This window comes from Rhinolophus sinicus, linkage group LG01, assembly GCF_036562045.2.
Source record: "Rhinolophus sinicus isolate RSC01 linkage group LG01, ASM3656204v1, whole genome shotgun sequence".
Taxonomy (NCBI): domain Eukaryota; kingdom Metazoa; phylum Chordata; class Mammalia; order Chiroptera; family Rhinolophidae; genus Rhinolophus; species Rhinolophus sinicus.
In genome coordinates this window covers 116882059-116901893 of record NC_133751.1, presented here as the reverse complement: position 1 = coordinate 116901893, position 19835 = coordinate 116882059, and the positions used below count along the sequence as shown (strand labels likewise).

General features: G+C 50.0%; 1 protein-coding gene and 1 long non-coding RNA gene across 3 annotated transcripts in view; one reads left to right on the top strand and one right to left on the bottom strand.

The window, feature by feature from the left end:
• The window catches only part of LOC141572118 (uncharacterized), a 110454-nt gene that overhangs the window by 44645 nt on the left and 45974 nt on the right, over positions 1 to 19835 (top strand). The gene's annotated exons all lie outside the window — the stretch shown is intronic.
• Positions 1 to 19835, bottom strand: part of GYPC (glycophorin C (Gerbich blood group)) — a 44649-nt gene that overhangs the window by 22525 nt on the left and 2289 nt on the right. The gene's annotated exons all lie outside the window — the stretch shown is intronic.

Genomic DNA, 19835 nt, shown 5'->3' with positions numbered 1-19835 from the left:
AGACTGGTGTGCTAACTTCTTAAGCAAACCAAGTAACAGGGAAAACAGTTAGCAAAAAAGACACTTGCCAGCTGTAGGGTTGGGTCTGTTTGAATGATTGGGATTAAGGACTTCTGGATAAGCCAGATGGTCTAACAGATTTCAAATAATTTTCTTTTTAATATGAATGATTTTATATTGAAACAAATGCAGCTTTTTTTTTATTTCACACCTTTCAAATAACTATTTTGAATTGTGTTTTGGGAAGTGTAAAAGCTACATTTTTAGAAGGAAGAACAACAAAAACAAGTGAATGACTAAATCCAGTACATATCTTGAGTTTATTCTCCTCTCTTCCTTTTCCTTGTCTTATGACTTCTTCTACTAACACTACGACATGCAATATCACTAGTAAGCTTTATTATTCATCTGCTTGGTGAGTGATGGGCAATGAAGAGTCTTCAAGATCAGGTTAGAGAAGCCGGGTCTTTCCTTGTGACCAAGGAGCAGTGAGAGATTATAGAAAGAGGGATTCTCTAGAAATTCTGAAATGACATGGGGATGAAGTAAAGGAGAGGCTTCTCTCCTCCACGTTCGTAAAAGCACTTGGGAGCTCCCAAGAAAGGGTCAGCATGACACAATGAGAGACCAACAGGGCTGAGAGGAACGGACATGGACATGGAGGCACGGGTGGCCTCCAGGAAGGCTGGGAGTCTTCAGGGTTAGAGAATTTGAAGTTCAAGTTGATGAAGGAGCCATCGGTGTGATGGGAGTGACAGGAGGGTTATGAACAATGATTTATTATTTTGTATTTAAATATGTCCGGATATTGAATTACTTCCACAATTACACAATTATTTAAAGTAATTTTTAAATTATTTAAAAATTAAGATGTGTTTCAGATTTTAAAATTTACATTAAAAAAGTAGGTTTTTAACCATTGGGGGAGGCATTCGTGAGATGGATAGAAAGGATGAGTGAGAAGGAAATCTCAAAAGCGTCCCTGGGAAGGCTTTCTAAGACTAGGAAAGCTCCATCTCTGTAGAAGTCTTTGCAGCTGGGGCCCGGTGTGGGCTTGGTGGGGGGACTCGCTCATAGCAGCAGAGGAGCCTCTAGCTCATGACTCTCAGCTCTGACTGCACATTAGAATCACATGGTACCCTTTCAAAATCACACATGCCCAGGTCCCATCCTCCTAGGGGAGCCAGATAAAATGCAGGACTCTAGTTAGAATTCAATTTCAGATAAGCACCATTTTTTTTTTAAAAGTATAATTATGTCCCAAAAATTGCATGCCAGCTCCACAGTCTGTTCAGTTCTTTTGTCAACTCACAAGATAAACTGAGAGTTTGCTGGAGGGGACACACCCAGAGGACAGCACTGGGCTCTTCGGGGCCTGAACCAAAGCCACAGGCACAGCAGCCAGATCCCACGTTATCATCTCGCACAGCCACATCCCGCCTGTCCCACGGGAGCCCCTTGACGGTCACACGGGCTCTGATTCTATTTCACATGCCTGGGTGCTGGCTCATTCCTTCTGCTGAAATGCCCACTCCCGGCCTGCCTGGTCAATGTCCACACACCAATCCACACTGGTCCAGCTCCACCCACAGGGCATGTCTGTTCTGACCTCCCAGGAGGAGTGACCTCCTGTCACTGTGTACAGACTCATCAAACATATCAGGATGCAGGGAAGGAGGTGGCATCTTCCTCCTGATGTCCCAGCATTTTGCAAGTTGGCCAGCACACAGTAGGTGGTCATCAAAACTTACTGCACGAAAGCTCCTCTCAGCAGTTCAGTGAAATGCAGCAGGAAAAATCCAGACCAGTAGTTATGAAAACGGGCATTGCTAAACCCCACTGGCTTGAGCACCTACCAGATGCTAGGCAGTAAAAACCAGCTCCTGCATTTATCTCCCCACACTTCAGAGAACTGTTACATACACTAGTCTTGTGACGCTAATGATGACCAGTGATGCTCTGACTGATTCCAGGGAAGGGATTTGAGAAGCTTCCCTCCTGCCTACCTGACACCAGCTGACCTGGGCAGCCATCCCGGCTGGCCCTCCTGTCCGCCCCCTCAGACTGCCCTTTCTCTGGCGTTTGTCAGCCTTGAGGTGTGGGAGAGGCTCATTTCTCAATATTTCAGTTGAAATCACAGGCCTGGAGCTCAGTCTCCATCCCAGGGCAGACCACCTGCACAGCCCTGCTGGGTATTTGAGTGAGGAGCTGCTCCTCCTGCCACGCTGCCAGCCTTCCCTATAATGTCTATCTGCTCTGAGGCGCACCTTGGTCTTCCGCAGGTCTTCTGAAGGCAGGCCTCACTCCTCTGCACCCAGCCTGCAGGCCACCTCCTGTGCGGCAGCACCTTCCAGGGCAGGTTTCAGTCACTGGGCCCCGGTGCCCTGAGACCCTGCCTGCCCTGCCCTGTGTGGAAGGCTGCTGTCTTGGCCTTGTCTAGAGGGCCCTTGGGCTCTGCATGAATCTATGTGCATGAGACATTGGGCAGAGGGCCTCCAGGAAGTCACTGGGCTCACGCTGGCTTCTTTTTATGGGTCGCTCTGTCTGGGGCTTCCCCTGAATCTTATCACACTGATGATGCTTCTCACCAAAACCTGCTTTTGTGGGACAGCTACAAGTTCGTCATACCTCTCATTGGTTGAAATCCCTAAACAGCCTTGCCAGCAGTCACTTCCATCCCCTCTTTATATAGGAAAAGATTCAGACTCAGAGATAACATGGCTTGCCAAGGACAGAGCCAGGATTCACATCCAGACCAGGACCCAAGGGTCTACTGATGCCCCACTGCCGTGTGTGGCCCTTCCCTGCCTCCCAGGGTGGGGATGAACTGGTGATGGAGTCCCAGTGGCAGGCAGTGGTGATGGGCTCTCCACCTGTGGAGTCCGGTGGTTCCCAGGGGCACTGGGCACAGCGGCTCTGTGAGGCAGAGACGGCCAGCCCGCTTTACAGACTTGACAGCTAAGGTCAGAGAGGCTAAGACACTTGCTCAAACACAGTCTACTAATCCAATCTGTCCTACCATAAAGACAGGAAGTTTAACAGTGACCCAAGCTTAAAGGAAAAGAAGTTAACTTTTGAAGGTAGAATTTCTGTTTTCAAATGGGGTATGTGTGGTGTGGGGGTACAGGTGGGGCAGTGGTGAGCTCTTTGATCTCCTTCCAATCAAAGCTCCCAGGAGGGAGGAAGGCAGCTGAGCTTTTGAGGCCAGCAAACCTGGATTCAAACCTGATCACATTAGACAAAACACCCAGCACCTTCTCTTTCCTAGTCTCAGTGTCCTGCACATAAGATGGGAGCAGTAGTACATGTCTCACAGGAAATTTTGAGCGGGCTCAAACCACATACCTAGTCCTGACACATGTGGGAGGCACAGCTCCCACCGCCATGTTTGGATCCCGAAGGCCTCTCTAGAGTTGTTGTCTCCATCCACCCTCCTTGTCAAATCTTTGTCCCCAGTTGGTCCCCATAAGGTGCTATTGCCTGTGGCCACCGGAAGTCTGCTTTGGTGTCTAACAAAGCAAAGAAGCTCCCTGGATCTCACTGCCTCTATTTCTAGGGGTGGGCCCTGGAGACAGGTCTGAGAAAGCAGCTGGGGAGTGGCTGGGCCCAGGCCCACGTTATCAGCACCAGGCCGGCCCAGTGTGGGCCCCAGGCCCCCCTGTAACTGCCTGATAAGCGGCTGAGCTCTGTTTTCTCTACCGCTGGGAGTCTTATCAGAGGCAAGCCAGGTGAAGGAGCCATTTCCCAGTGTGAATGAAAGGGAGGGAAAGAGGCCCCCTGCAGAATAATGCCCTTGCACTTAGACACAGACAAACTGGCCACCCGCCTGAGGCAAAGATCTGTATGCAGCTGCTGCAGACAGGGCCCAGGACACGGCACCCCACGCACCCCCTGGGGGAGTGGGACCCACATATATGGGGTTGAAGCTCACAGAGACTTGAGCTGAAATCAATGGCTGGTTCTCTAAGGGCACTGACACTCAGGTCTGCTCGACATGCGTGCGTGTGTGTGTGTGTGTGTGTGTGTGTGTGTGTGTTGGGGATGGGGGCAGGCAGTGCTTAAGCATGAAGCCATTTGTCACCTTCAAGCTGTAGCACACAAAACACACGGCACCATTGAGAGGACACTGTCTGCCTACAGGTGACACCTGAATTAAAGAGCTGGTGCTGCCATTTACTGTTGGTGTGGCCTAGGGACGATTAGTCATACCTTTCCCGGGAACACTGAGGACACCCAGCTGTATGAGGGCCCAGACTCTCTTCTCAGCAGGTGTAAAATAGCACACTCCTTCTGGGGGGCCCGGGAGTCCCCCTGACGCCGTGGCACAGAGAGAGCTCAGTAAATGCCAACGCCCTCTCCACCCCTCTGCTCTCCCCTGCACCAGCCTGTGGTGAGGACAGAGGGAGATAAGAACTGTGAATGTGAGTGACTCCACATACACACAGATGGGCAGGTGGCCAAGCTTCCCGCAGCGCCATCAAGAGGTGGTGAGAAGTCAGTCACTCAAGTAGCAAGGATTCTCACCCTGGGGTCACATTACCTAAGGGGAGGAGGCCTCAGTATGACCGGCTATGCCATGCTTAAGCGCTTTTGGTCTCCTAACTGGTCTTCCCCAAGGCTGCCCATCACACTCAGCAGAATGACATGCAAATCCCTGGAGAGCAGGTGAAAACACCCTCCCAACACCCTCAGTCTGATGAACCTGACTGCTCACTGAACTTCCCCCAGGGCGGGGCAAGTCCTGTCAATTGTCACCTCTGACAGGGGTGGGTGGGGGACAGACTGAGGTGGTGGCATCCTGGGGTCTAACCTGAGCTGTAGGAGCCTGCGCTGGTCTCTTCACCTCTCTAATTTTGCGGGGAGCCTGTATTTCTGTGCTGTGCTTTCTTCTGCCAGGGAAGACTGGGTGAAGCTGAGCGTGGTGTGGGGACATCCCTTCTCTGGCAGGTGGCAGCTTGGATCCCAAGACCAATCTTCTCCACACCCTTTCCATGTTCTCTTCTCCACACCACTGCACCAACCTCTGCACCCTGGTGGGGAAGGATACTGCTCCGGGCTCTCTGCGGGGCTGGCACCCCGCCTCACATGGGCCCAGAATGCCAGTGCAGCATCAGTGCACATCCCTCTGGCCCTCGGAGGGCTTCTTATGTGTCCTCAGTCACACTCCTAGCTGCTCCTTGCGGGTCCTGTGGACTGAAGGTGTTGGAGACTGGGTCCTGCACTCACACTCATTCCCTGGAGAGCCCAGCCCTGTCCTGCAGAAAAGCTTCACCCAGATGGTACAAATAACAACGTCAGAGGCTTGTGAAAGCTGGTGGTGCATGCATGTGTGTGTACACACAACTAAGGCTGCTTTTAGTTCTCACACCACTGAGAACAAACTGGGCCCTTGACGAAGTCCCTCCTGCCCCTACCCCTGCATTGCAGGCACTCCTCAGGCATCTTCCACCATCCTCTTCCTTCCCTCTCAGCTCCCACCACAAGACACAGACAAACTGTGTCCCAGGGCCCTGCTCTCAGCCCCTTGCTAGAGAATTAGCTAAGATACCAAAGGGCTCTTCTCTCAGGGTCATGAGCCTAGTTCTAGCAGGGGGTATGGAGGCCCCAGGACTCAGGAGCATGGTGGACTTCCAGCAGCTACAGCAGGTGCTGGCAGACCGTCCCATTGTCTCTGTTACCTCACCTGTCTGATTTCACCTCCTAATTTCCACTCCCCGCCCTTCTCTCCCAGCCACACTGGCCTCCTGGGTATTCCTGATTAGGCCACGCCTGCTCCCGCCTCAGGGTCTTTACACTTGATATGCTCTGCCTCCTCACTCTTCTCCCAGATATCCCCGTGTTTGCTCCCTGGTTTCATTTAGGTCTTTCTCAAATATCACCTCCCCCAGTAGGGACTTCTCTGGCCATGCTCTTTAAATGACACCCCCTCTCACCCCTTGGCCTTCTCTATCTCCTTTCCTGGCTCAACTATCTTCCACAGCACTTAGCACCATCTGACAAGGGAGCATTCTATCCATGCATCTTGTGTCCCTCTGTCCATCCCCACTAGAATGTAAACTCCACTTTGGACTGCTGCGGGTTTGTCCATGTCACATTCCCAGGGCCTCAGCCACGGCCTGACGCACAGTAGATGCTCAATATATGTGCATGGAATGTGACTCCTGGGCTACAAGCTTGCTGGTGCCAGTGGCAGAGGCAAAGAACAGGGTGTAGATGCAGGGAGATCACAGTTGAACTCAGAACCCACCATTTTATAACTGGTCAACTGTGGACACACTTCCTTCCTGGAATCTCCATTTCCAAACCTCAGAAGAGAGGGAGGTCTCAGTAGGTGAGGTACAGTGCACACCTCCTGGCCGGGGACCTGGGTGAGAAGCGCTGCTCTCTGAAGGCGGGGGTGAGCGGGCTGGCTCTCCAGCTGCAGGTCCAGGGAGAGCCTGTCTGGTGTGTGTGTGGCTGTGCTTCCTGCACCTGCCCTGTTGAGGTGCAGATTATCTGCAGGGAAGCAGACTGTATTTATATAAGGAGTGATGTGAAGGCAAGAGAAGAGACTGCAAGAGGGACCCTTCCTGTGGCCGCCTGGGCAGATCAGGTAACGGAAAGCAAGGCGCTTCACGCATGCCCCAGTTAGCCAGGACTGGCTGAGTGGGCCTCACTGGCCGCTGTTTGGTTCCTGACCTCAGCTAAGTTCTTTCTTCCATGGCTTGTCCATCCTGCAGCTGTGGTGTCCCCAAAGAGAGGTACAGTGGGAGCCAGGTGGGCTCTAGGCCCAGAAGTTAAGCCACGAGAGATTCTTTTGTTGGTTTCAGTCAGAAGTCTGGCAAAGATTTTTTGGTAAAAGGCAACATAGCAAATAGTTTAGGCTTTATTCGCCATATGGTCTCTGTTATAACTCGGAGGTTATTGCATGAAAATAGCCACGGACACATGTAAACAAATGGGTGCATCTGTGCTCCAGTAAAACTTTATTTATAAAAGCAGGCCACAGGCTGAATTGGACCCATGGGCCTTAGTTTGCAGGCCCTGGTTTAAGTCTCTGTGTCACTGAGTCTCTCTCTTCCCTTTCAGGCTAATATTTGCTGTGTGCTTGCCCCATGCTAAGCCTTGGCCTTCACCTACACCTTCCTCATTTAAGGTGCCCAAGGAGTCAGAGCCACTGAGTGGCCTATATGCACTTTCAGTACAGGTCTGTCATACCTGAAGCCTATACTTCCAACCCACGTGGTGCTCAGGTGTTACAACGCAGGCACACTCTCCACGGCCGTGGCCATTGGCTATGGATCACAGAGCCTGGCTGCACCCGGGGCTCACTGTGCTTTGAACACCTGACAGTGAGGTATGAGGACACAGGTACCAGGTTGTGGAGGCCGACGTGGGTGAAATCCCTATCTCGAGGTCACCCTCGCTGGCAGAAGCAACGCAGTAGCTGGTGAGGTGGCCTGGGTGAGTCTTGCCTCTGACTTATACCCTGTGCAGGGTGGAGGCCATCTCTGCTGCTGAGGGCTGTGGCCTGGGCCCCTTTGACTTCTGTGGCCGACCACACTGATGGGTAAGGCCCTGTCACAGGGATTCTCCAGGGAATCCCGAACTCCAGGATGCCAGGTCCCAAACAGGACAAATGGCCTATCCATATGGCTACCGCCCGGCTATCCTATGGGTTTGGTCCAAGGAGGCTGGAGGAGATCTGGGCAGCATTCTGCAGAAGACGAAGGTCCCTGAGTGAAGGCTGTTGGCTCAGAAAAGACATCATGAACTGAGGCTGAGGAGAACGCCACCCTCTGCTCATTTCTCCTGAGGGCGGGCCCCACTCATGGGAGCTCAAAGAACCACCAGGACCTGGGGGCAGGAGGCCGGGCAGTGAGAGGTGCGCCTTTTATCCTCCCAGACAGTAAGCCTCTGTTCTCACAGCCACGGGACAAGGAGGGCCAGAAAACGGCCAGGAACTCAGATAATTGTGCCTCCGGGATATACAGCCTCAGAGGCAGCTTTTACTAAAAGCACCACCCTAGAAACAGAGGGATTCAAAGACAGTGAAGAATTGGGTGGCGGAGACCAAGGCGGAGGAAATACATGGTCCAGAAGTGCCCCTGACTGGGAAACACAGCCTCACAGGGTGTCTGAGCTGTGAAGGAAAACCATGGGTTTTACCTGCCTTTCACTAGCATCCTCAAAGATATATTTTGACTTTCTCCAGCATTGTTTGTTTTCTTAGTGAGTAACAAACATTACTTCACTCAAATGAGTTGTTTTAAAATAGCATGCTCCACAAGGTCTTTTCAGAAGCGCCACCATTCTTAAATAGGAAATAACCTAGGGGTAACTACCAAAGCCTGGCATAAATAAATAAATGTAGTTAAAAAGCCCATTTGAACCAATTTTTCTCTCAATGCTCCTATGAAAGAAAACGTTTTCCTTCGAATCTTCCCATCTCCTATGTGTATGAAAGGTGGGGGTGTGCAGGGGTTCACAGATGGCTAAGGGGTTGGACCACCCGAGTTCAAATCCTAGCCCTGCCGCTCACAACTGAGTCCTGTGTCCTGAAGATGGAAGGTAAGACCTGCAGACCCACCTCACAGGCAGGGAGGATGGGTAATGGTGAATGACTGCTACTGGATAACGTTTCCTTGGCACAAGTGACAGGCCAGACCATTCCAGTACATAGCGGGAACCCATGTAACAGCGCACTTTTATTTTTACACCCTTGCATCTTGTCTCTAATTAGGTCATTCTCCAGAGCTAGGACATTCTTGGCAAGCAGCACCGATCACTCATAGATAACTTCTTCAGCACAAAATCTTAGTTCCACAAGATAAAACTATACCTGGTTGAGGAGAAATTACCATAATTTAATGTTAGCTATCAATGTTAGCTAATATTAGTTATCAGTTTCCATTTGGCAGGTGATATTACCTGAAGTTATTCTTTAAACATCTGGATATCCATTTAGCTATTTCAGTGAATCGTCACAACAACACACAGGCGGTTCAGTGTGAAACCTGAAATCACTGGATAAGAAATTTCTCACTAGGAGGCCTGGATGCTTTCTTTTGTTGCTGTCACAGTGTGTATCCTGCTGCCCCATGAGCCCAATAACGCTCTGAGGGCAGGATCTTGTATACTTTGCTTCTCAGTCCCTAGGACAGCAGACAGGATGGGTGCACTGTAACACTATGTGTTTCTATTGATGAACCAGGGTGTGTATGGTGGTTAGGAAACACTTGTGGATAAACTGGCTTCATAATAGAATTTTCCTTTCAGTTTCCTTTCCAACATTTCAGAATTTCTTCACGGAGTCTGAGTATTCTCTAAGTTTGATAAGAACTTTTCTTATGGAATTAATTGGTAAAGTGATTCACAGCTATATGTACACTGCGGTCTGGTTATAGGCAAACATTTCACCATAGTGAGAGCATTTGATGGCTTCATGTGATGGAAATGTCTAGTATGGAAGGATCCTCTGCGATCCAAGCCCCAGAGTACCATCAGTGACAATAAAACAAATAGTGATTGGGCATCAGCTAACCATTCTGGAAGGCGCCAGAAGTTTGCAAACTTGGTTACATGAAGCCTTCGGTGTCCAGAGATGACTTAAGAGTGAACCATCCAAAGGGGCACTTGGGGTGTGGTCACCAGACTTCTCACTTCCAGCACAACTGTATCACAGAAGGTTTTATCTTTCGTATTTTCAGACCTCATCTACAAATTTATTTTGTAGAAACGTCATTTATGATGAAGATAATTGCAGTGGAAATTTGTGGCTGTGACCGTTTCTTGTGTATGCTTTTCGGGGTGGGGACCCCAGGTGGGAAGACACTTCTTTCGGAGGTTCAGGGATACATGGCCTTCATTGCAGAGGGGACCAGCACCGTTACCTGCATTGACTACCTTTGCCCACTGATGTTCTTGGGTTTTACCCCGCCGCCCCTTGAGGCTGAAGACCCTTTGAAGATGAGGTGTGTCCCCGTGTCTACTGTGTGGCCTGGCACAAAGAAGGTGCTCACTGGATTAAAATTAAAGTGCATCAGGCTGGGTCGTGGAGATCCAGAGGACCAGAAATGGACAGAAATGGCTTGTGTCACCTGCTGCCCAAGGGATCCCTGAAGACTTAGGACTTATAGAGGACCCCAGGTCATGTAATAACAAGCTGGGTGTGAAGAGGGGCATGTATAAGGGTCACATCTGGAAACTGGCGCAGAACTTAACTCCTGGGACATGATTGTGCTGCACAGATAACCTGCCAGAGGGAAGGCTGCCTTTACTAACAGACTTGTTACTAGATTGATGTCTTTGTTAAAAACTTGGGGTGGGTTCAGTAGGGAAGGCACGGGAGAGGCGATGCTGAACACAACCCCCAAATAACCCAAACGACCTTACTGAATGATCCCAAACTGTGTGCCCCTGTCTGCCACGTGGGGTTAAAGGGGTCTGGCCTGAACAACACACTGAGATCGGGTAAGATCACAGACAGAGAGGCTTTAGGAAGCAGAACACAGTGCCAATAGCCAGGCACACTGCAGACATTCTACACTACGGCACAGATGGGACCGGTGCCTGAAACATGATGGTGTAGAAGCAAGTTGTAACAGCCCAAGGCCAGAGATGCCGTAGGCAGCAGCTCCTCCTTGTGTTTCCTGTTATCTCTGGTCCGTAGGACCGGACGCCCCAGAGAACGCTGCTCTGTGTGAACATGGGGTGACACCAGCCTGTCACTGAGAAATGCAAGGAGGTGCTAAGAAGCATGTGTGTGTGTGTGTGTGTGTGTGTGTGTGTGTGTGTGTGTGTGTGCAGGGCAGGGAGGGAGGGCAAGGTACAGGGTAAAGTAGGCTCAGCATCAGTTCCTTCCTTTCAGTGACTACGCAGTCCCACCACCTCAGCATCACCCCCCATCCTGCCCCTACTTAAGAATCTGATGAATGAGTTTCTGTGACACACGCAGTGCACTCCAATAGGTAGCAGACCTGCGTCCCAGTCTTGCTCCATCTCTTACACCTGGCTGTGTGAATTCTTACAAGTCCTGTACTTCTCTGAACTTCACTTTACTTCCCTGTCAAAGAGGGAGAGTAAGACCCCTTGAATGAAGGAAAGAAACCAATTTGAAAGTGCCTAGTAAAGTATAACACACAACACAGTGATGGTCCCACAGCTTGTGATATTTCAACAAAAGACAAGGCTTTCAGCTCAGGGGAGGCCCTGTGGTGGAGGCATTCCAGGAACGTGTGGGGGCATTATTCTCTCCCAGTGCCCTTGCGGTGAACCTGAAGGCAGCTGCCCACTGCCTGGCCAGGGAGAGTGGGACCTATGTGTGGGTTGGCCACAGCTGGCAGAACTCACACAGTCACAGCTGTGCCCCTGTGGGCCACCACGAGCATTTTATTAGCAGCTGCTAGGCCACCAAGTGGGGGCTGGCAGAGAAGGCAGAGCCAGCACAAGTGGCCTGGGGTGCGGTGGATAAAGAAGGGCCTTTTCTTCTGAGGTGGGGGCGGGAGGGGAGTGACCTCAGGGCTGCATGGAGCTGGGCACACAGGCAAAGGGACATGGGCAAGCCCTTCTCAACACGACAGCTGCCGAGTCTCAGGTACAGGGACATACCTGGCTCAAGGCTGGACAGTGCCAGTGATATACAGTGAGGCCTAGGAAATGTCCGCTTTGATCCTCACTGTCCGTATTTCTAAACTGGCATCAATAATCACATCCATGTGATGTCTTCAGGATTAAGCGAGGTACCATGTACAGCCCCCGGCTGTGGAGTAGCACAGAGCGGGCCCTCCGAGTTCTATTCACCACCTGCCCCTTTGTATCTGTGCACAAACCCGCACAGGCCCTGCCCCAGTCCTGAGCGAGCAGTGCGACCCCAGCAGGCTCTTCACGGCTCCTTGTGGGCGCCTCCCCCGTGGCCCTCTTTACACTGAGGCCCCCATCTTTCTCTCTGCCCAGGTCTTTCCCTGAGTGACCTTTCAGCTGTCACCTGGCTGTCCCACGAGTATCAGGAAGTCACCCTGCTCTAGAGAGACTCTTCCTACATCCTTTCTGCTCGTCTTTCTGTATAATTCTGCAAGGACTAAGAATTGCTTCGCTAGTAATAAAACGGGGCAAAGAAAACTTACTTTCAAGTAAAGCGCAGCCTAATGTCCTGGCGTAAAAAGCTAAGCGAGTACGAAAGTGAGAGAGACAGAAATAGAGGTAGAGACAGGCAGAGTGAGTGCTGGCATCCTCGAGGATTTACTTTTGATTCTGTACATCTCCCGCGAGCAGATGTGAAGGCAGGCACAGAGGCAGCCACTGCAGCTGCCCAGCCCAGGGTCCTGCCAGGGGAGGAGGGTGAGGATGTGAGGTAGGGCAGCCAAGCAGAGGGAGCCGTGTCAGAGCACCAGGAACACAGCAGTCGGGTGGGAGGCTGGCAGTGCAGGGACCAGCAGGGACCAGCCCTTGGCCTTGGACGGGCTGAGACAGGGCTACAGTGGGGCCTTCATGGGTCCCTTCTCCTCTACAAATTGCTTTTTATAGTGGCATTGGTGTAAAGGCAAATGTAATGCTTAGTCTTAAAAGTTCATTTTTTTCCTTTGGTGTTTAAAAGAAGCAAACATTTTTGTGGGTCCCTAAAAGCATTGTGCCCAATGTGCAAGTCGAGCTTGGCTGAGCCCTTCCTAGAAAAACCCACAGTCTGTGACATGAGCATGAGGGGTCAGCTGTGGCTCTCAGCAAGTCATGTTGCCTCTCAAGTTTCAGTATCATCACATGCAAAATGGAGATAAAAATACCTCCCTCAGGGCTGCTAGGGGTGAAATGAGATAACTGATTCAAAATGAAGCTTTGAGTCAGCGACAGAATCACCAAGAGGAGAGTGGGTCAGGGTAATTTAGAGAATTTGTAGAAAAGGAGGGAAAAAAAGGAGATTGTGAAATTAACAAAAAAAGAAAAGAAAAAGAAGTACTCCAGTTTTCCAGTCATAGCTGAAATTAATTCACTAACAGACGAACTTAAGGACAGCAATACAAATGACAAGTCAGTCCCAGGGCATAGTCATAGGAGGCATGGCCCAAGTTCCCGAAAGGAGCTCAGGCATGGGGTGCAGGCCAGGAAGAGGGGGAAGGAACCCTTCCAGGAGAGAGAGGGCTCAGCATTACAGAGCCCTGAGTTCCCGGCAGTGAACTCGGTCAATGGCAGCACCAAGGAAAAGAAAGACGTGACTGTGAGAGAAGACGTTGAAAGGTCGAGCATGTGAGGGCCAGGTGGGAAGGGAAGGGGGCCCCACAAATGCACAGGTTAGGGTACATAAGGGGCACTGGGTGGGGAGACATCAGTGGGCTGGGCCAAGGGGAACTCAGAGGCAGGGCGGTCTCACACTGGAATAGGGGGGATGCAGGTGAGTCTGAGACCCACAGCGCTCTCTGTGTAGATCAGGCTTTGTCTGCAGGTTGGAACTTCTCATTCATTCATTCATTCATTCATTCATTCATTCATTCATTCATTCAGTGTTTTTAAAAAGCCTTGTCTTCCCCATGGAGAATGAGACAGTGAAACCCCTTTTGCTATGGGGCTGGTGTTCATTCAGGTGAGGCTAGGGAAGCAAAGATGGCCTTCCCAGCGTGTTATGTAAGGAAACTGTGTTTCCTAGGCTGCTCTCCACATATTGCACACACTCTTTGATAGAAACATGAAGGGGCAGGTGTGTTGGAGGCAGCTCTTGTAGCTCAGGAGGGAACAGCTTCCCAGCTATTGCACGATGGCTCCCCTACTGGGTCAGAGGGCCTTGACAGGGCTCCAGGACCTGGGCAGACTGTGCCATCCTGTCCTTGGGTACTATTTTTGGCGGCAAATGGGTAGAGATAAGACCTTGGAACAGGAGGAGCTGGGCAGCGGCAGGGAGCTGGCACTAATTTAGGACACACTCAAGACTCAGTGAGCAGCAGTGATGAGTATGTGCCAGGACTCTGCTAAGAACTTTATCTATCATAATACATTTAACCCTGAGAGCAAAGCCTGAGGGAGAAATAATTATTATCCCCAGTGACCCAGCCATGACTAGCTATAGAATTTGTGGGGCCCAGTGCAAAATGGAAATGTGGGGCCCCTTGTCCAAAATTTAAGAAATTTAAGATGGCAACAGCAGAGCATTAAACCTAATGAATGTGGGGCCCTCTGCGGGTGGGGCTCGGTGTGATGGCAGAAGTTGCACCACCTTGGAGCCAGCCCCGCCCTGGATGATGACCTGAGCTGCAGAGAGGCCAGGCAATGTGTTCAAGGCCACAGCCACGTCAGAGCGGGTCCACATGCAAACCCAAATCCTTGAACTTGAAAGCTGTATTCTAATCTCCTTATTACTAGCAAATTGATACAAAGTGTATCTGGGCTAAATGGCTCAAAAAATACAGAAAGAGGAACCTGAACTTGAAGTCTCTACTTGCTATAGGCTGAGTGTAAGGTCCTAAAGAGAGTGTTGGACAAGCATCTCAAGAGAAAGCACCATTTCAGAGCCAGTAGACTTTGCTGCCCAGTGAACACAGAAGCCACAGACTGGGGCCCAACACAAAAGGCAGACACGGGTGCTTCATCTGGTTTAGATCTGGCAAACCATAATTTCCTTCTCTTTAAGGCTCTGCTGAGAATGCATGTGCCCACAGCTACTGATAAAATGTGAAGATTCTCCTTTCCAGGGTCCGAGGGGGAAACATGGCAGCGCTGGGGTCAGCAGGCAGCTGCACAGTTTAAAGCCGCATAAAAACGTGCACTGCAACTGGTGCAGCCATTATGGAAGGCAGTGTGGAGGTTCCTCAAAAAATTACGAATAGAATTGCCATATGACCCAGCAATCCCTCTCCTGGGTATCTACCCAAAAAATCTGAAAACATTTAGAGATAAAGACACGTGTGCTCCAATGTTCATTGCAGCTTTGTTTACGGTGGCCAAGACATGGAAACAACCAAAATGTCCTTCGATAGATGAATGGACAAAGAAGTTGTGGTATATATACACAATGGAATACTATTCAGCGGTAAGAAAAGATGATATAGGAACACTTGTGACAACATGGATGGATCTTGAGAGTGTAATGCTGAGCGAAATAAGTCAGAAAAAGCAGAGAACCAAGTGATTTCACTGATATGTGGTATATAAACCAAAAACAACAAAAGAACAAGACAAATAAATGAGAAACAGAAACTCATAGACACAGACAATAGTTTAGTGGTTACCAGAGGGTAAGGGGGGTGGGGGGTTGGGGGGTGGGAGACGAAGGTAAGGGGGATCAAATATATGGTGATGGAAGGAGAACTGACTCTGGGTGATGAACACACAATGGGATTTATAGATGATGTAATACAGAATTGTACACCTGAAATCTATGTAATTTTACTAACAATTGTCACCCCAATAAATTTAATAATAAAAAACAAACAAACAAACAAAAAAACGTGCACTGCAGGCAGGAGAAGGGGTGTGAGGGGTCCTAGCTGTGCTCTCTGCAAGTCATGTGCCAGTCAGTAGGCCACACTCAAAGTTGAAATAAAACGCCTCATCAGGATGTGACAGGCGCAGTGAGCTCACGGGGCAGCCTTGCCCAGGGGCTCACCCCTCTCAAATGCCCCAAAAGTTCCAGCTTCCTTCAGACACCTGGCAGGGGTCCGGGGGTGTGTCCTATGAGCCCCATACAGTAATTGGCCACAATGTTCTGACAGTAAGAGAAGGGAAGTGTGGCTCTTTAACTTCTAGAAGGAGTTTGCTAGAGAAGCAGAAACAAGAGAGAATATAACAGTGTCACAAAGGGTTACTCATCGTACTTGTTTTAAATTCTGTCCCATAATCCCAACATCCCTGCCATGTCTGGTGCTGAGGCTTGTTCTGTCTCTTCACAGCGTGCTGTTTGCCTTAGGTATGCCTTGAAAGTTTTCTGACAGCCAGAGATGATGCCTTGGGTGAAAGGCGCTGCTGTGATGTGGTGGAGGGTGGGGCAGGGGACGCACTCGACAGCCCCGTGATCAGCTAGTTCTCTCTCTGTCTTTAGTGAGCACGTGCCTCTGGACTGTGCGCTTCACAGGTGCTTCTCAGTTTTTGTCTCTCCCCTTAGGTAGGTCAGATGGCTAGAGGGAACTGGAGTTGGGTGTTTCTCTTTTCCCCAGGTCTGTTAGGCTCTGATAATACCATACCCCAGCAGCTTAGGCTCTGGCTAACTAGTTTCCCGGAGTGCAGCACTTGTTAGGAACAGCTGCTCTGGTGTAAGTGCAAATGGTTCCTTTCCCCAGCTCCTGCTGAAAGCTGGTCTCTCTGATATGTATTGTGGGAACATGGTCGAGCTCCAAGAGGTAAATCTCACAATACTGAGGAGCCCCCTCAAACCCATGACTGGATCCTCTGGAGTTTCACCTCTCAGAGTTGTCCACATTGAGCCTCCCGCAATTTGTCCATCTTCAAGAGTCATTAATGAGAGGTGAGGAAGACGTCCGGCCAGAGGAAGGGCAGGGCTTCAGAGCCGGGCAGGGGGCAGCAAGACCTGCTCACCCTCTGTCCACCATGTAGGGCAGGCCTGTCCACCCAAACCCAGTCGCTCATCAGTGAGGTAGTGATAACCACACAGGCTCTCTGTTGCTGCAAGGGTGGGTGAGGGGGAGTCCTGTAGGGCCCCTGCTGAACCTGCCACCTGTGCTGGGCTGGACGCAGCTCCCTGGGCACAAGAGGAAACAGGCTCTTGTCAGTATCTGCCAGGTTAAGATTTGCACACTAACATTTGTTCTGGAAGAATGCATTACAGTTATAATTTATAATAACTAAGGGCAGGAGCCAGCAGTCCCTTCGAAGTTCAGATTACATAAGGATCTGAAGAAAACCCTAGGCAAAGATGGGGGTGGTGAGGGAGGCAGGGAGAGAAGGGGAGGGAGGGAGAATATGAAACAGGACTCAACGTTGAGTGGGAAGGAGAGCTAGGTGCTGACTGCCAGGGCCCATCAGTTGTGTTCCTAGAATCTGTTTTGGTTTGAACTTTCTGTGTATTTCAATTTATTATTTACTGACATCCATATCTATCTATCTATCTATCTATCTATCTATCTATCTATCTATCTATCTATCTATCTATATATGCCAAGTTCTGGATGAAGAGCTATTGAGCACATGATTTTTAATGGCACTTTTGGCATTTGGAATGGATACAGGTCTGGGAGCATCGGACTTGGGGTCATCGGTGCAGCCATCCCTTTATTTCTGAGTTACTCCCTGAGCATCTCTCTGTGCCAGCCCCCAAGCGGGGGGTCTGGGGGGATGGGGGTGGTGGTGGTCATGGAGCCCCTTGAGAGGTCAGAATTCTGAGAAGGGGCCAGATCCAGGAATCTGTCAGGGCTGGAAAGTGTTCCAAGGGCCCCAATGGGTGGTTTTCTAGTGTCGGGAGGGCGCAAGGAGGTGGGAGTGCATAAACTAAGCCTAAAGTGATAAGCATGAACCAGACAGACAGTGCACGTGTGTGCATGTGTGTAAGTGGGGGAGGAGTATCCAGAGAGTCCAGGGTTGTGAAGCAGGCGGTCGTGAAAGTGAAGCTGGACAGTGGTGGGACGTGAGGAGGGGCTGGCTGCGGAAGGCAGGGTGCAGCTGGCCCAGCGTGGGTTTGGGCTGCCCACAGAAAAGGGAGTGATGGCAGGCAGTGGCAGACCAAGGCTGGACCACAGGCCTGGCTGAAAAGCCATGGGGTTGTCTGGCAGGTTCTGAGGGTCTGTGTCACACGCAGTCCCTCTGTGTGCAAAGCTATAGCCGTGATTTCCCAGGCACAGCTCCCATGGTGGGAGGGCCGCATAATGCGACACCTGGCACACAGGGACAGCAGGCCCACATGCACCCTAAAGCCCCTCTCAGCTTGGCCTTTGTGGCTCTGGAGTCTGCAGCCTGGCTGTGGCCTTACTACTTGGGCATACTTACTACCGGTAGGGCACACCCCTGAGCATCCAGCAGTTCATCTGCAGAGCAGGTAAGAAACTGCTTGTGAGACCAGGCTATGAACAACGGCCCATTCAGGGCCCACCACAGGCTTGCCACATAGGAGCTGCTGCTGTCACTGTTGTTACATTATCAAAAACAGAATAGCAGCTGTCTGCAAGGGAGACTAGGGGATTGCCAGCACCTGCAGGCCAGGTTTGGGCTGATAAAGTCTGTTAATAACAGCCACAGATACCACTACTGCTGGGCATGGTGCCAAACCTTTATTCTCTTGTTCATCACGTGATTCCTGTGAACTAGCTGTTATTACTCCCACGTACAGATGAGAAAACCGAGGCCCTGAGGCATTGTGTACTCCCCAAGGCCTGTAAGTGTCGGAGGCGGGACCAGACCCAGAGCTGACTTCACCACACGTGCAGGACTCTGGTCCCGGCTCTGCCTCTAGCATGTCATGAGGGACGGATGGGCATTCATTTCTGGGGCATGTTTCCTCATAGGGGGCAGGGACCTGACGGAAATCGGCAAAGGCCCGAAGGAGGTTCTTCCAGAAATAGAAATACTATCTTCTGGAGGTCTGAAAACCAGCACAACCTCATTTGTAATAACAGAGACACACTCAAAAGTTGCAACGTGTTTTACTCATCAGAGTGGCCAAGATGAAAACAACACCCCTTCACCCCTGCACAGTGTGAGGATGTGGGAAAATGGCAACTTTCGTTGGTGAGTGTTAGAAATCATGTGACCTTTTAGTGGGCAATTTTTCAGTATCTATTAACATTTCAAATGCACACACTCTGTCCCAGAAGTTAAATTCTGGGGAAAGGGGGGATTTATCCTAAAAGTATACAATACATGCATGTAAAAACTCTACGTACAAGGATTGTCAAGGCAGCACTGTGTCTGGTTAGAAAAAAATCAAATAAAGACTGTATACAACCTAAATGTCCATTCGAGGAAGGCATTGGTTAAAGAAAACAACCAATTCATTCACGTATTCACATAATCCATACTACCAAAAATAAGTCCCGAAAATAAGACCGGGTCTCATAATAATTTTTGCTCCAAAAGATGCATTAGAGCTTATGTTCAGGGTATGTCATCCTGAAAAATCATGCCTGGGCTTATCTTCTGGTTAGGTCTTATCTCAGGTATGGAGCTCTGAGAAAGGGGAGTTACTCTACATATAGTGATAGGTTATACTCTTTAAGATATATTCTTAAGAAAAAAACAAGATGAAGCAGAATACATAGAATAAGTTTCATTTTGTAAAATAAAAGTAATTGTATATGCATACAATATTTCTAGAAGGGTTCTCATACATCAATAAAGTAACTGCCCTTGACATGGGCAGAAGGTGTCTTCCTCTTTCCGATTATTAACTCTTCATTCATTGTTAAAATTTGTTTTTAGCCTGTGCTTGTTGGGCCCATTGTGTGACTTCTTAGACACAGTCTCTAAGAAGGTGTTTTGGTTGGGGCTTCAGAAGGCCATCTGCCACCCAAAGAGGCAAACAGACTTGATTTGCCAGCCTCTCCTCACCCCGCCCAGGCTGGTGAGGGTCCTCTTCCTACACGTGGTAGATGGGCTGATGTGCTCCCACTGCCAATACACAGGCCTCTTTCCCAGGGCGTACTGCAAGTGCCCAGAAATAACTGTGCAGCATGGCAACCTTGGAAAGCCCAGATGCTATGATTCCCTACTCCACTGATATCTGAAGAGGCTGGGCAATGGCTGAGATGGAATTTCATCTGGCACTTGATGCGATCCTATCTGCTCTGTCAGAGGTGGCAAATTCTATATAAAGCTCCCAAACTTAGCCATCTCCTCACTGAGCATTGACCTCTTCTATCCAAGGGCAAGGCAATGGATTTCTGCACGACTCATTCGCAAAAACTGTGGCATTAGGGCTTATGGAAGTC